Below are 14,534 nucleotides of genomic sequence, written 5' to 3'. Positions count from 1 at the left end.
TGACTAGGGATCCGAGATCTAGTCATCCTACACCTTCTTAAACAAAAAAATTGACAAGTGCTGGGATGGCGGAACGTCGGGCTAAGAATCTGTGTTACAACTGTGATGAACCATATCGGGTTGGGCATCAATGCAAAAGATTGTTTTTGACCGATAAGGTTGAAAAAGAGGATATCGAGGTGATAGAGGATATGATTGAGGAAGAACCACCAGACATCTCCCTGCATGCCATTACTGGGCAGCAATCGGCCACAACTATGCAGAATGGGAGCAGCTTGACAACTTCCACCAGGTCTACCCAGCTTCCGAGATTGAGGTCAAGCTCGATCTCCAAGGAGGGGCAGATGTTATGGAATCAATAACACTGAGTCATCTACTTTACTTTTATTATTTATGTTGCTTTTAATTTCGAATTTTATTAATTTTTAATAAGACTTAAAGGTAGGGGTAGAATTGGGTTTTAATAACCCTAACCTATGTTGATGTTAATTACTCTATTGAAGGGGTAAGGAAGGAGAAATAAAGCAAGTTCGGAATTAGCATAAACTAGGGTAATTTAGGTTCTTTCTAGGCTCCCTATTCTAGGGTTCTTGGCTTGAACTCTCTTGGGGGTTTGCTGCATCCATTGGGGAGTCTTTGAAGAGATCTTGGAAGGAAAAGGAAGAGGAATTACCTTTCTCTTCTAAGCTGCAAGAGAAGATCATCTCTTTCACAAAAATTCCAGAAAAGGAGAGATCTTGATGTGAGTCTACCCAGGAAGGAGGACGAGTTATTGTTGCTGGTTGGGTGTTGACATCCAGAGGTATGTTCTAATCTTATTCAAAGCATTGAGATTAGATTTATGTTTCTCTTTTACGTCAGGAACCAGTGCTGCATGAAATTGGAAACCCTACCTTAACGTGAGCGATAAGAAAGGGGATTCTACATTGGGGCCTCAAGGAGCTTCCTTGACTAGCTGGGTTCATTCATAGTTAAGAAAAGGAAACTTCTTTTCAAGGGGAATGAATTCAGTAAAGGGAAAGGGGTTTCCTTGAGTCATTACAGCAAGTAAAACCCCCTTGTCTTGAATCATAAAAGAGGGGTTTCATATCTAAGTGCTTAAACAGTCCATTAACTTGCTGGTTGCATCTATAATTGAAAAAAGGAAAATCCTTTTCAATCGTAACGTGAAAGGCGAAGTATAAGAGAGTTCTTTTCACAAAAAAACGTCATAAGAAACCCTCAAAAAGTGCTGGATTCATATTCAACTCACCGAGTTACTAGAACCAAGGCTAGGGACCGTAACAAAAATCCCCCGCCTCTCCCTTTCCTCGACAATTGCCAAACCTGATATATACAAACTAGAAAGTGATTATAATCCCTAAAAATTACATACACTCTTTGGAATTATCTCTCTCTACATTTGTGCATTGTGTATTTCCATTTTAGATGTACTCTTTTTTCTAAAATGAAAACTTTGAGTTTTTGCTCTCCCTTCAACCCATAAACCAAAAAGGCAAATAGATCACGACGAAATGAAACTTTTAGGGTTTATGTATGGAAAAAATTTTAAACAATAAAAAATTTTAGTAAGGAAAATTGATTCACACACCACAAATGAAGACAAGTTTTGTTGTCCAAGTTTGGGAAATTCCACTAGTTAACCCCCAACAGCTTGTAATTTTATAAGAAAGAGATTTCTTCCACACATTCTTTAAAAACGAATATGCATGTTTGAAACATGTTAAACATGCAAACACCTATGGATCCAAACCTTTTAAAGAGAATAACAAACGCTCATTAAATTCTCAAGTGAACGTGGGGTGGGATATTTACCCGAGTCAAACAAGCCATTATTTTGCCCATTTACAAAAAGCTTACCTGACGATCATAGATGATTGAAAAGTGATTTATGATGCGTAACGGGCTATATTACCCTAAGAAATGGCTTATGGATTGGGAGTCAACACTCAGTTAAAAATCCCCTGCCTCCCCCATTTCCAGACGATTGCAAAACCTGATATATAAAAACTAAAAAGAGCTTACAATGCTTAAAAATTATGGACACTCTTTGGAATTATCTGTCCTACATTTGTGCATTGTGCATTTCCATTTTAGATGTACTCTTTTTTCTAAATCAAAACTTTGAGTTTTTGCTCTCCCTTCATCCCGTAAACCAAAAACGCAAATAGATCCCAACAAAATGAAAATTTTAGAGTTTATGTATGGTAAAATTTTAAAACAATAACAAATGTAAGTACAGAAAATTTATTCACACACAACAAATGAACACAAAAGTTTTGTTGTCCAAGTTTGGGAAATTCCACAAGTTGTTAACCCTAACAGCTACAAATTTTATAAGAAAGAGATTTCTTCGACACATGCCTTAAAAACGGATATGCATGCCTGAAACTTGTTAAAGATCCAAATCACCTATGGATCCAAAATTTTTAAAGAGAATAACAAACGCTCATTAAATTCTCGGGTGAACGTGCGGAGGGATATTTACCTGAGTCAAACCAGCCAATATTTTTCCCATATACAAAAAACTGACCTAACAATCATAGATGATTGTAAACTGATTTATCATGCGTAACGGGCTATATTACCCTAAGAAATGACATATGGATTGGGAGTCAACACTCAGTTTAAAATCCCCTATCTCCCCCTTTTCCCGACGATTGCAAAACTTGATATATAAAAACTAAAAAGAGCTAACAATCCCAAAAAATTACAGACACTCTTTGCAATTATCTCTTTCTACATTTGTGCATTGTGCATTTCCATTTTAGATGTAAAATTTTTTCTTAAATCAAAACTTTTAGTTTTCGCTCTCCCTTCATCCCGTAAACAAAAAATACAAATAGATCACAAAAAAATGAAAATTTTAGAGTTGATGAATGGAAAAAATTTAAAACAATAACAAATGTAAGTAAAAATTTTTTTTCACACACCACAAATGAACACAAAAGTTTTGTTGTCCAAGTTTGGGAAATTCCACTAGTTCAACCCTAACAGCTTTGAATTTTATAAGAAAGAGATTTCATCCACACATGCTTAAAAAATGGATATGCATGCTTGAAACATGTTAAAGATGCAAATCACCTTTGAATCCAAACCTTTTAAAGAGAATAACAAACACTAATTAAATTCTCAAGTGAACGTGTGGTGGGATATTTACCTGAGTCAAACAGGCCATTAATTTGCCCATTTACAAAAAGCTGACCTAACGATCACAGATGATTGTAAAGTGATTTATCATGCATAACGGGTTATATTACCCTAAGAAATGACTTATGGATTGGGAGTCAACACTCAGTTAAAAATCCCCCGCCTCCCCGTTTTCCCGACAATTGCAAAACCGGATATATAAAAAATAAAAAGAGCTTACAATCCCTAAAAGCGATGGACACTCTTTGGAATTATCTCTCTCTATATTTGTGCATTGTGCATTTCCATTTTAGATGTACTCGTTTTTCTTAAATCAAAAGTTTGGGTTTTCGCTCTCCCTTCATTCCGAAACCAAAAAGGCAAACAGATCACAACCAAATGAAAATTTTAGAGTTTACATATAGACAAAATTTAAAACAATAACAAATGTTAGTAAAGAAAATTTATTCACACTCCACAAATTAAGACAAAAGTTTTGTTTTCCAAGTTTGGAAAATTCCAATACTTCAACCCTAACAGCTTGGAATTTTATAAGAAAGTGATTTCATCCACAGATGCTTTAAAATTTGATATGCATGTTTGATACATGTTAAAGATGCAAATCACCTATGGATCCAAACCATTTAAAGAGAATGAAAAATGCTCATTAAATTCTCAAGTGAACGTGCGGTGGAATATTTACCTCAATCAAACTAGCCATTATTTTGGCCTTTTCCAAAAAGCTGACCTAACGATCATAGATGATTTTAAAGTGATTTATCATGTGTAACGGGCTATATTAACCTAAGAAATAACTTATGGATTGGGAGTCAGCACTCAGTAAAAAATCCCCCGCTTCCCCCTTTTCCCGACGATTGCAAAACCTGATATATAAAAATTAAAAAGAGTTTACAATCCCTAAAAACTACAGACACTCTTTGGAATTATCTCTCTCTATATTTGTGCATTGTGCATTTCCATTTTAGATGTACTCTTTTTTCTTAAATCAAAACTTTGAGTTTTCGCTCTCCCTTCATCCCATAAACCAAAAAGGCAACTTGATCACAACCAAATGAAAATTTTAGAGTTTATGGATGAAAAAAAATTTAAACAGTAACAAATTTTAGTAAAGAAAATTTATTCACACACCACAAATGAAGATAAAAGTTTTGTTGTCCAAGTTTTGGAAATTCCACTAGTTAACCCCCAATAGCTTGGAATTTTATAAGAAAGAGATTTCTTCCACACATGCTTCAGAAATGAATTTGCATGCTTGAAACATGTTAAAGATGCAAATCACTTATGTATCCAAACCTTTTAAAGAGAATAACAAACAATCATTAAATTCTCAAGTGAACATGCGGTGGGATATTTACCCGAGTCAAAAAAGCCATTATTTTGCCCGTTTACAAAAAGCTGACCTGACGATCATAGATGATTGTAAAGTGATTTATCATGCGTAACGGGCTATATTACCCTAGGAAATGATTTATGGATTGGGAGTCTACACTCTGTTAAAAATCCCCTGCCTCCCCCTTTTCCCGACGATTGCAAAACCTAATAAATCAAAACTAAAAAGTGCACACAATCCCTAAACATTATAGTCACTCTTTGGAATTATCTGTCTCTACATTTTTCCATTGTGCATTTCCATTTTAGATATACTCTTTTTTCTCAAAACAAAACTTTGAATTTTTGCTCTCCCTTCATCCCGTAAACCAAAAAGGCAAATAGATCACTACAAAATGAAAATTTTAGAGTTTATGTATGGAAAAAATTTTAACAATAACAAATGTAAGTAAAGAAAATTTCTTCACACACCACAAATGAACACAAAATTTTTGTTTTCCAAGTTATGGAAATTCCACTAGTTCAATCCTAACAGCATGGAATTTTATAAGAAAGAGATTCTTCCACGCTTGCTTTAAAAATGGATCTGCAAGCTTGAAAAATGTTAAAGGTGCAAATCAACTACGGATCCAAACCTTTTAAAGAGAATAACAAACACTCATTAAATTCTCAAGTGAACGTGCGGTGGGATATTTACCCGAGTCAAACATGCCATTATTTTGCCCATTTACAATAAGTTGACCTAACGTTCATAGATGATTGTAAAGTGATTTATTATGCGTAACGGGCTATATTACCCTATGAAATTACTTGAGGATTGGGAGTCAAGACTCAGTTAAAAATCCCCCGCCACCCCCTTTTCTCGACGATTGCAAAACCTGATAAATAAAAACTAGAAAGTGCTTAAAATCCCTAAAAATTACAGACACTCTTTGGAATTATCTCTCTCTACATTTGTGCATTTTGTATTTCCATTTTAGGTCTACTCTTTTTCCTAAAATCAAAACTTTGAGTTTTCGCTCTCCCTTCATCCCATAAACCAAAAAGGCAAATAGATCACAACCAAATGAAAATTTTTTAGTTTGTGTATGGAAAAAATTTAAAACAATAACAAATGTTAGTAAAGAAAATTTATTCACACACCACAAATGAAGACAAAATTTTCTTGTCCAAGTTTGGGAAATTCCACTAGTTAACCCCCAACAGCTTGGAATTTTATAAGAAGAAGATTTCTTCCACACATGCTTTAAAAAATAATATGCATTCTTCAAACATATTAAAGATGCAAATCACCTATGGATCCAAACTTTTTAAAGAGATTAACAAATGCTCATTAAATTCCCAAGGGAACGTGTGGTGGGATATTTAGCCGAGTCAAACAAACCATTATCTTGCCCATTTACAAAAAGCTGACCTGACGATCATAGATGATTGTTAAGTGATTTATCATGCATAACGGGCTATATTACCCTAAGAAATGACTAATGGATTGGGAGTCAACACTCAGTTAAAAATCCCCAGCCTCTCCCTTTTTCCGATGATTGCAAAACCTGATTTATACAAACTAAAAAGAGCTTACAATGCTTAAAAATTACAGACACTCTTTGGAATTATCTCTCTCTACATTTGTGCATTGTGCATTTCCATTTTAGATGTACCCTTTTTTCTTAAATCAAAACTTTGAGTTTTCGCTCTCCCTTCATCCCGTAAACCAAAAAGGCAAATAGATCACAAAAAAATGAAAATTTTAGAGTTTATGTATGGAAAAATTTTAAAACAACAACGAATGTAAGTAAAGAAAATTTATTCACACACCACAAATGAACACAAAAGTTTTGTTGTCCAAGTTTGGGAAAATCCACAAGTTGTTAACCCTAACGGCATGGAATTTTATAAGAAAGAGATTTCTTCCACACATGGTTTAAAAACGGATATGCATGCTTGAAACATGTTAGAGATGCAAATCACCTATAGATCCAACACTTTTGAAGAGAATAACAAACGCTCATTAAACTCTCAGGTGAACGTATAGTGGGATATTTACCTGAGTCAAACCAGCCATTATTTTGCCCATATACAAAAAGCTGACCTAACGATCATAGATGATTGTGAAGTGATTTATCATGCGTAACGGGCTATATTACCCTAAGAAATGACATATGGATTGGGAGTCAACACTCAGTTAAAAATCCCCTGCTCCCCCTTTCCCTGACGATTGCAAAACCTGATATATAAAAACTAAAAAGAGCTTACAATCCCCAAAAATTATAGACACTCTTTGGAATTATCTCTTTCTAAATTTTTTCATTGTGCATTTTCATTTTAGATGTACACTTTTTTCTTAAATAATAACTTTTAGTTTTCGCTCTACCTTCATCCCATAAACAAAAAAGGCAAATAGATCACAAAAAAATGAAAAATTTAGATTTGATGAATGGAAAAAATTTTAAACAATAAAAAAATGTTAGTAAAGAATATTTATTCGCACACCACTAATGAACACAAAAGTTTTGATGTCCAAGTTTGGGAAATTCCACTAGTTCAACCCTAAGAGCTTGGAATTTTATAAGAAAGAGATTTCATCCACACCTGCTTAAAAAATGGATATGCATGCTTGAAACATGTTAAAGATGCAAATCACCTATGGATCCAAACCTTTTAAAGAGAATAACAAACGCTCATTAAATTCTCAAGTGAACGTGCTGTGGGATATTTACCTGAGTCAAACAAGCCATTATTTTGCCTTTTACAAAAAGCTAACCTAACGATCATAGATGATTGTAAAGTGATTTATCATGTGTAACGGGCTATATTACCCTAAGAAATGACTTATGGATTGGGAGGCAACACTCAGTTAAAAATCCCCCGCCTCCCCGTTTTCCCGACAATTGCAAAACCTGATATATAAAAACTAAAAAGAGCTTACAATCCTTAAAAGCTACAGACACTCTTTGGAATTATCTCTTTCTACATTTTTACATTGTGCATTTCCATTTAAGATGTACTCTTTTTTCTTAAATCAAAACTTTTAGTTTTCATTCTCCCTTCATCCCGTAAACCAAAAAGGCAAACAGATCTTAACCAAGTGAAAATTTTAGAGTTTATGTATGGAAAAAATTTAAAACAATAAAAAATGTTAGTAAAGAAAATTTATTCACACACCACAAATGTAGACAAAAGTTTTGTTGTCAAAGTTTGGGAAATTCCACTAGTTAACCCCCAACAGCTTGGAATTTTATAAGAAAGAGATTTCTTCCACACATGCTTTAAAAACAAATAGGTAAGCTTGACACATGTTAAAGATGCAAACCACCTATGGATCCAAACCTTTTAGAGAGAATAACAAATGCTCATTAAATTCTAAAGTGAACGTGCGGTGGGATATTTACTTGAGTAAAAAAAGCTATTATTTTGCCCATTTACAAAAAGCTGACCTGACAATCATAGATGATTGTAAAGTGATTTATCTTGCGTAACGGGCTATATTACCCTAAGAAATGACTTATGGATTGGGTGTCAACACTCAGTTAAAAATCCCTTGCCTCCCCCTTTTCCTAATGATTACAAAACCTAATAAATCAAAACTAAAAAGTGCACACAATCCCTAAACAATACAGTCACACTTTGGAATTATCACTCTCTACAATTGTCCATTGTGCATTTCCATTTTAGTTATACTCTTTTTTCTTAAATCAAAACTTTGAGTTTTTGCTCTCCCTTCATCCCGTAAACCAAAAAGGCAAATAGATCACAACAAAATGAAAATTTTATAGTTTATGTATGGAAAAAATTTTAAACAATAACAAATGTAAGTAAAGAAAATTTCTTCACACACCACAAATGAACACAAAAGTTTTATTGTCCAAGTTTGGGAAATTTCACTAATTCCATCCTAACAGCTTGGAATTTTATCAGAAAGAGATTTCTTCCACGCTTGCTTTAAAAATGGATGTGCAAGCTTGAAAAATGTTAAAGGTGCGAATCAACTATGGATCCAAACCATTTAAAGAGAATAACAAACGCTCATTAAATTTTCAAGTGAACGTGCTGTGGGATATTTACCCGAGTCGAATATGCTATTATTTTGCCCATTTGCAATAAGCTGACCTAACATTCATAAATGATTGTAAAGTGATTTATCATGCGTAACAGGTTATATTACAATAAGAAATTACTTATGCATTGGGAGTCAAAAATCAGTTAAAAATCCCCCGCCTCCCCCTTTTCTTGATGATTGCAAAACCTGATATATAAAAACTAGAAAGTGCTTACAATCCCAAAAAATTACAGACACTCTTTGGAATTATCTCTCTCTACATTTGTGCATTGTGCATTTCAATTTTAGTTGTACCCTTTTTTCTTAAATCAAAACTTTTAGTTTCGCTCTCCCTTTATCCCGTAAACAAAAAAGGCAAATAGATAACAAAAAAATGAAAATTTTAGAGTTGATGAATGGAAAAATTTTAAAACAATTACTAATGTAAGTAAAGAAATTTTTTCACACACCACAAAAGAACTCAAAGTATTGTTGTCCAAGTTTGGGAAATTCCAATAGTTCAACCCTAACAGCTTTGAATTTTATAAGAAAGAGATTTCATCCACTCATGCTTTAAAAATGGATATGCGTGCTTGAAACAAGTTAAAGATGCAAATCACCTATGGATCCAAACCTTTTAAAGAGAATGACAAACGCTCATTAAATTCTCAAGTGAACGTGCAGTGGGATATTTACTCGAGTCAATGAAACCATTATTTTGCCCATTTACAAAAAGCTGACCTAACGATCATAGATGATTGTAAAGTGATTTATCATGCATAACGGGCTATATTACCCTAAGAAATGACATCTGGATTGGAGTCAACACTCAGTTAAAAATCCCCCGCCTCCCCCTTTTCCCGACGATTGCAAAACCTGATATATAAAAACTAAAAAGAGCTTACAATCCCAAAAAATTACATACACTCTTTGGAATTATATCTCTCTACATGTGTGAAATGTGCATTTCCATTTTAGATGTACTCTTTTTTCTTAAATCAAAACTTTTAGTTTTCGCTCTCCCTTCATCCCGTAAACCAAAAAGGTAAATAGATCACAACAAAATGAAAATTTCAGATTTTTTGTAGGGAAAAAATTTAAACAATAACAAATCTAAGTAAAGAATATTTATTCACACACCACAAAACAACACAAAAGTTTTGTTGTCAAAGTTTGGGAAATTCCAGTAGTTGTTGATCCTATCAACTTGGAATTTTATAAGAAAAAGATTTTTTCCACACAGGCTTTAAAAATGGATATGCATGCTTGAAACATATTAAAGATGCAAATCACCTACGGATCCAAACCTTTTAAAGAGAATAACAAATGCTCATTAAATGCTCAAGTGAACGTGCGGTGGGATATTTAACCGAGTCAAACAAGCCATTATTTTGCCCATTTACAAAAACCTGACCTAACGATCATAGACGATTGTAAAGTGATTTACCATGCAAAACGGGCTATATTACCCAAAGAAATGACTTATGGATTGGGAGTCAACACTCAGTTAAAAATCCCCCGTCTCTCCCTTTTCCCAATGATTGCAAAACCTGATATATAAAAACTAAAATGTGCTTACAATCCCTAAATATTATAGGAAGTCTTTGGAATTATCTCTCGCTACATTTGTGCAATGTGCATTTCCAATTTAGATGTACTCTTTTTTCTTAAAACAAAACTTAGAGTTTTCGCTCTCTCTTCACCCCGTAAACCAAAAAGTTAAATATATCACAACAATATGAAAATTTGAGTTGATGTCTGGAAAAAATTTAAAACAATAACAAATGTAAGTAAAGAAAATTTATTCACACACCAAATATGAACACAAAAGTTTTGTTGTCCAAGTTTGGGAAATTCCACTAGATCAACCCTAAACAATTGGAATTTTATATGAAAGAGATTTCTTCCACACATGCTTTAAAAATGGATATGCATGCTTGAAACAAGTTAAAGATGCAAATAACCTATGGATCCAAACCTTTTAAAATGAATAAAAAATACTCAATAAGTTTTCAAGTGAACGTGCGGTGGGATATTTACCCGAGTCAAACAAGCCATTATTTTGACAATTTACAAAAAGTTGACCTAATGAACATAGATGATTGTAAACTGATTTATCATGCGTAACGGGCTACATTATCCTAAGAAATGACTTATGGATTGGGAGTCAGCACTCAGTTAAAAATCCCCCGCCTGCCTCTTTTCCTGACGATAGCAAAAACACACATATAAAAACTAAAAATAGCTTACAATCCCTAAAAATTATAGACACTCTTTGGAATTATCTCTCTCTACATTTGTGCATTGTGCATTTCCATTTTAGATCTACTCTTTTTTCTTAAATCAAAACTTTTAGTTTTCGCTCTCCCTTTATCCCGTAAACCAAAAAGGCAAATAGATCACAACAAAATGAAAATTTTAGAGTTTTTGTATGGAAAAAAATTAAACAATAACAAACGTAAGTAAAGAAAATTTATTTACACATCACAAATAAATACAAAAGTTTTGTTGTCCAAGTTTGGGAAATTCCACTAGTTGTTGACCCTAACAACTTGGAATTATATAAGAAATAGATTTCTTCCACACGTGCTTTAAAAATGGATATACACGCTTGAAAGATGTTAAAGATGAAAATCACCTCTGGATCAAAACCTTTTAAACAGAATAACAAACGCTCATTAAATTCTCAAGTGAACATGCAGTGGGATTTGTACCCGAGTAAAACAAACTATTATTTTGCCAATTTACAAAAACTTGACCTAACGATCTTAGATGATTGTAAAGTGATTCATCATGTGTAACGGGCTATATTACCCTAAGAAATGACTTATGGATTGGGAGTCAACACTCAGTTAAAAATCCCCCGCCTCCCCCTATTCCCTACCATTGCAAAACCAGATATATAAATACTAAAAAGAGCTTACCATCCCTAAAAATTCTACACACTCTTTGAAATTATCTCTCTCTACATTTGTGCAATGTGCATTTTCATTTTAGAGGTACTCTTTTTTTTTAATAAAAACTTTTAGTTTTCACTCTCCCTTCATCCCGTAAACCAAAAAGGCAAATAGATCACAACAAAATGAAAATTTTAGAGTTTTTGTTTGGAAAAAATTTAAACAATGTAAGTAAAGAAAATTTATTCACACACCACAAATGAATACAAAAGTTTTGTTGTCCAAGTTTGGGAAATTCACTAGTTGTTGACCCTAACAGCTTGGAATTTAATAAGAAATAGATTTCTTCCACACATGCTTTAAAAATGGATATGCATGCTTGAAACATGTTAAAGATGAAAATCATCGATGGATCCAAACCTTTTAAAGAGAATAACAAATACTCATTAAATTCTCAAGTGAACGTGCGGTGGGAGACTTACCCGAGTCAAACAAACCTTTATTTTGCCCATTTACAAAAAGCTGACCTAACGATCATACACAATTGTAAAGTGATTTATTATGCGTAACGGGCTATATTACCCAAAGAAAAGACTTATTGATTGGGAGTCAACACTCAGTTAAATATCCCCTGCCTGCTCCTCTTCTCGACGAATGCAAAACCTAAAAAGAGCTCACAATCCCTAAAAATTACAGTCACTCTTTGGAATTGTCTCTCTCTACATTTTTGCATTGTGCATTTCCATTTTAGATGTACTCTTTTTTCTTAAATCAAAACAATAAGTTTTCGCTCTCCCTTCTTACTGTAAACCAAAAAGGTAAATAGTTTACAACAAAATGAAAATTTTAGAGTTTAGGTATGGAAAAAAAATTTAAAAATAACAAATGTAAGTAGAGAAAATTTATTCACACACCACAAATGAACACAAAAGTTTTGTTGTACAAGTTTGGGAAATTCCACTAGTTGTTGACGCTAACAGCTTGGAATTTTATAAGACAAAGATTTCGTCCACGCATCCTTTAAAAACGGATATGCATGTTTGAAGCATGTTAAAGATGCAAATCACCTATGGATCTAAACCTTTTAAAGATAATTATAAATGCTCATTAAATTCTCAAGTGAACGTGTAGTGGGATATTTACCCTAGTAAAACAAGCCATTATTTTGCCAATTTACAAAAAGCTGACCTACGATAATAGATGATTGTAAAGTGATTCAACATGCGTAACGGGCTATATTACCCTAAGAAATGACTTATGGATTGAGATTCAACACTCAGTTAAAAATCCCCCGCCGTCCCCTTTTCCTAACGATTGCAAAACCGGATATATAAAAACTAAAAAGAGCTTACAATCCCTAAAAAATATAGACACTCTTTGGAATTATCTATCTCTAGATTTGTGCAATGTTCATTTCCATTTTAGATGTATTCTTTTTTTTTAAATCAAAACTTTTAGTTTTCGCTCTCCCTTCATCCCGTAAACCAAAAAGGCAAATAGATCACAACAAAATGAAAATTTTAGAGTTTTTGAATCGAATAAATTTCAACAATAACAAATGTAAGTAAAGAAAATTTATTCACACACCACAAATGAACACAAAAGTTTTGTTGTCCAAGTTTGGGAAATTCCACTAGTTGTTGACCCTAACAGCTTGGAATTTTATCAGAAATAGATTTCTTCCACACATGCTTTAAAAATGGATATGCATGCTTGAAACATGTTTAAGATCCAATTCTCCTATTGATCCAAACCTTTTAAAGAGAATAACAAATGCTCAATAAATTCTAGAGTGAACGTGCGGTGGGATTTTTACCCGAGCCAAACAAGCCATTATTTTGCGCATTTACAAAAAGCTGACCTCACTATCATACACGATTGTAAAGTGATTTATCATGCGTAAAGGGCTATATTACCCAAAGAAATGACTTATTGATTGGGAGTCAACACTCAATTAATAATTGCCCATCACCCCCTTTTACCGATGATTGCAAAACCTGATATATAAAAACTAAAAAGAGCTTACAATCCCTAAAAATTATAGACACTCTTTGGAATTATCTCTCGCTACATTTGTGCATTGTGCATATACATTTTGGATGTACTCTTTTTTCTTAAATCAAAACTTTGAGTTTTCGCTCTCCCTTCATCCCGTAAACCAAAAAGGCAAATAGATCACAACAAAATGATAATTTGAGTTTAGGTCTGGAAAAAATTTAAAACAATAACAAATGTAAGTAAAGAAAATTTATTCACACATCAAAATTGAACACAAAAGTTTTGTTGTCCAAGTTCCGGAAATTCCACTAGTTGTTGACCCTAACAGCTTGGAATTTTATAAGAAAATGATTTCTTCCATACATGCTTTAAAAAATGATATGCATGCATGAAACATGTTAAAGATGCAAATAACCTACGGATCCAAACCTTTTAAAGAGAATAACAAATGCTCATTAAATTCTCAAGTGAACGTGCTATTGGATATTTATAGGAGTAAAATAAGCAATTATTTTGCCCTTTTACAAAAAGTTGACCTAACAATCAAAGATGATTGTAAAGTCATTTATCATTCGTAAAAGGCTTTATTACAATAAGAAATGACTTATGGATTGGGAGTCAACATTCAGTTAAAAATCCCCTGCCTCGCCCTTTTCCCGATGTTTGCAAAACCTGATATATAAAAACTAAAAAGAGCTCACAATCCCTAAAACTTGCAGTCACTCTTTCTAATTATCTCTCTCTACATTTGTACATTTTTGAATTTCCATTTTAGATGTACTCATTTTTCTTAAATCAAAACTTTAAGTTTTCGCTCTCCCTTCATCTCGTAAACCAAAAGGTCAAATAGTTTACAACAAAAAGAAAATTTCAGAGTTTATGTATGGAAAAAATTTTAAACAATAAAAAATGTGAGTAAAGAAAATTTATTCACACACCACCAATGAACACAAAAGTTTTGTTGTACAAGTTTTGAAAATTCCACTAGTGGTTGACGCTAGCAGCTGGGAATTTTATAAGACAGAGATTTCTTCCACACATCCTTTAAAAATGGATATGCATGTTTCAAACATGTTAAAGATGCAAATCACCTATGGATCCAACCCTTTTAAAGAGAATAAAAA

The sequence above is a fragment of the Aristolochia californica genome, unplaced genomic scaffold (genome assembly GCF_029961685.1).
Source record: "Aristolochia californica isolate CCGP_79_NKW_82.1479 unplaced genomic scaffold, dmAriCali1.0.hap1 SCAF_1, whole genome shotgun sequence".
NCBI classification, from domain to species: Eukaryota; Viridiplantae; Streptophyta; class Magnoliopsida; order Piperales; family Aristolochiaceae; genus Aristolochia; species Aristolochia californica.
This window is presented reverse-complemented; position numbering follows the sequence as displayed.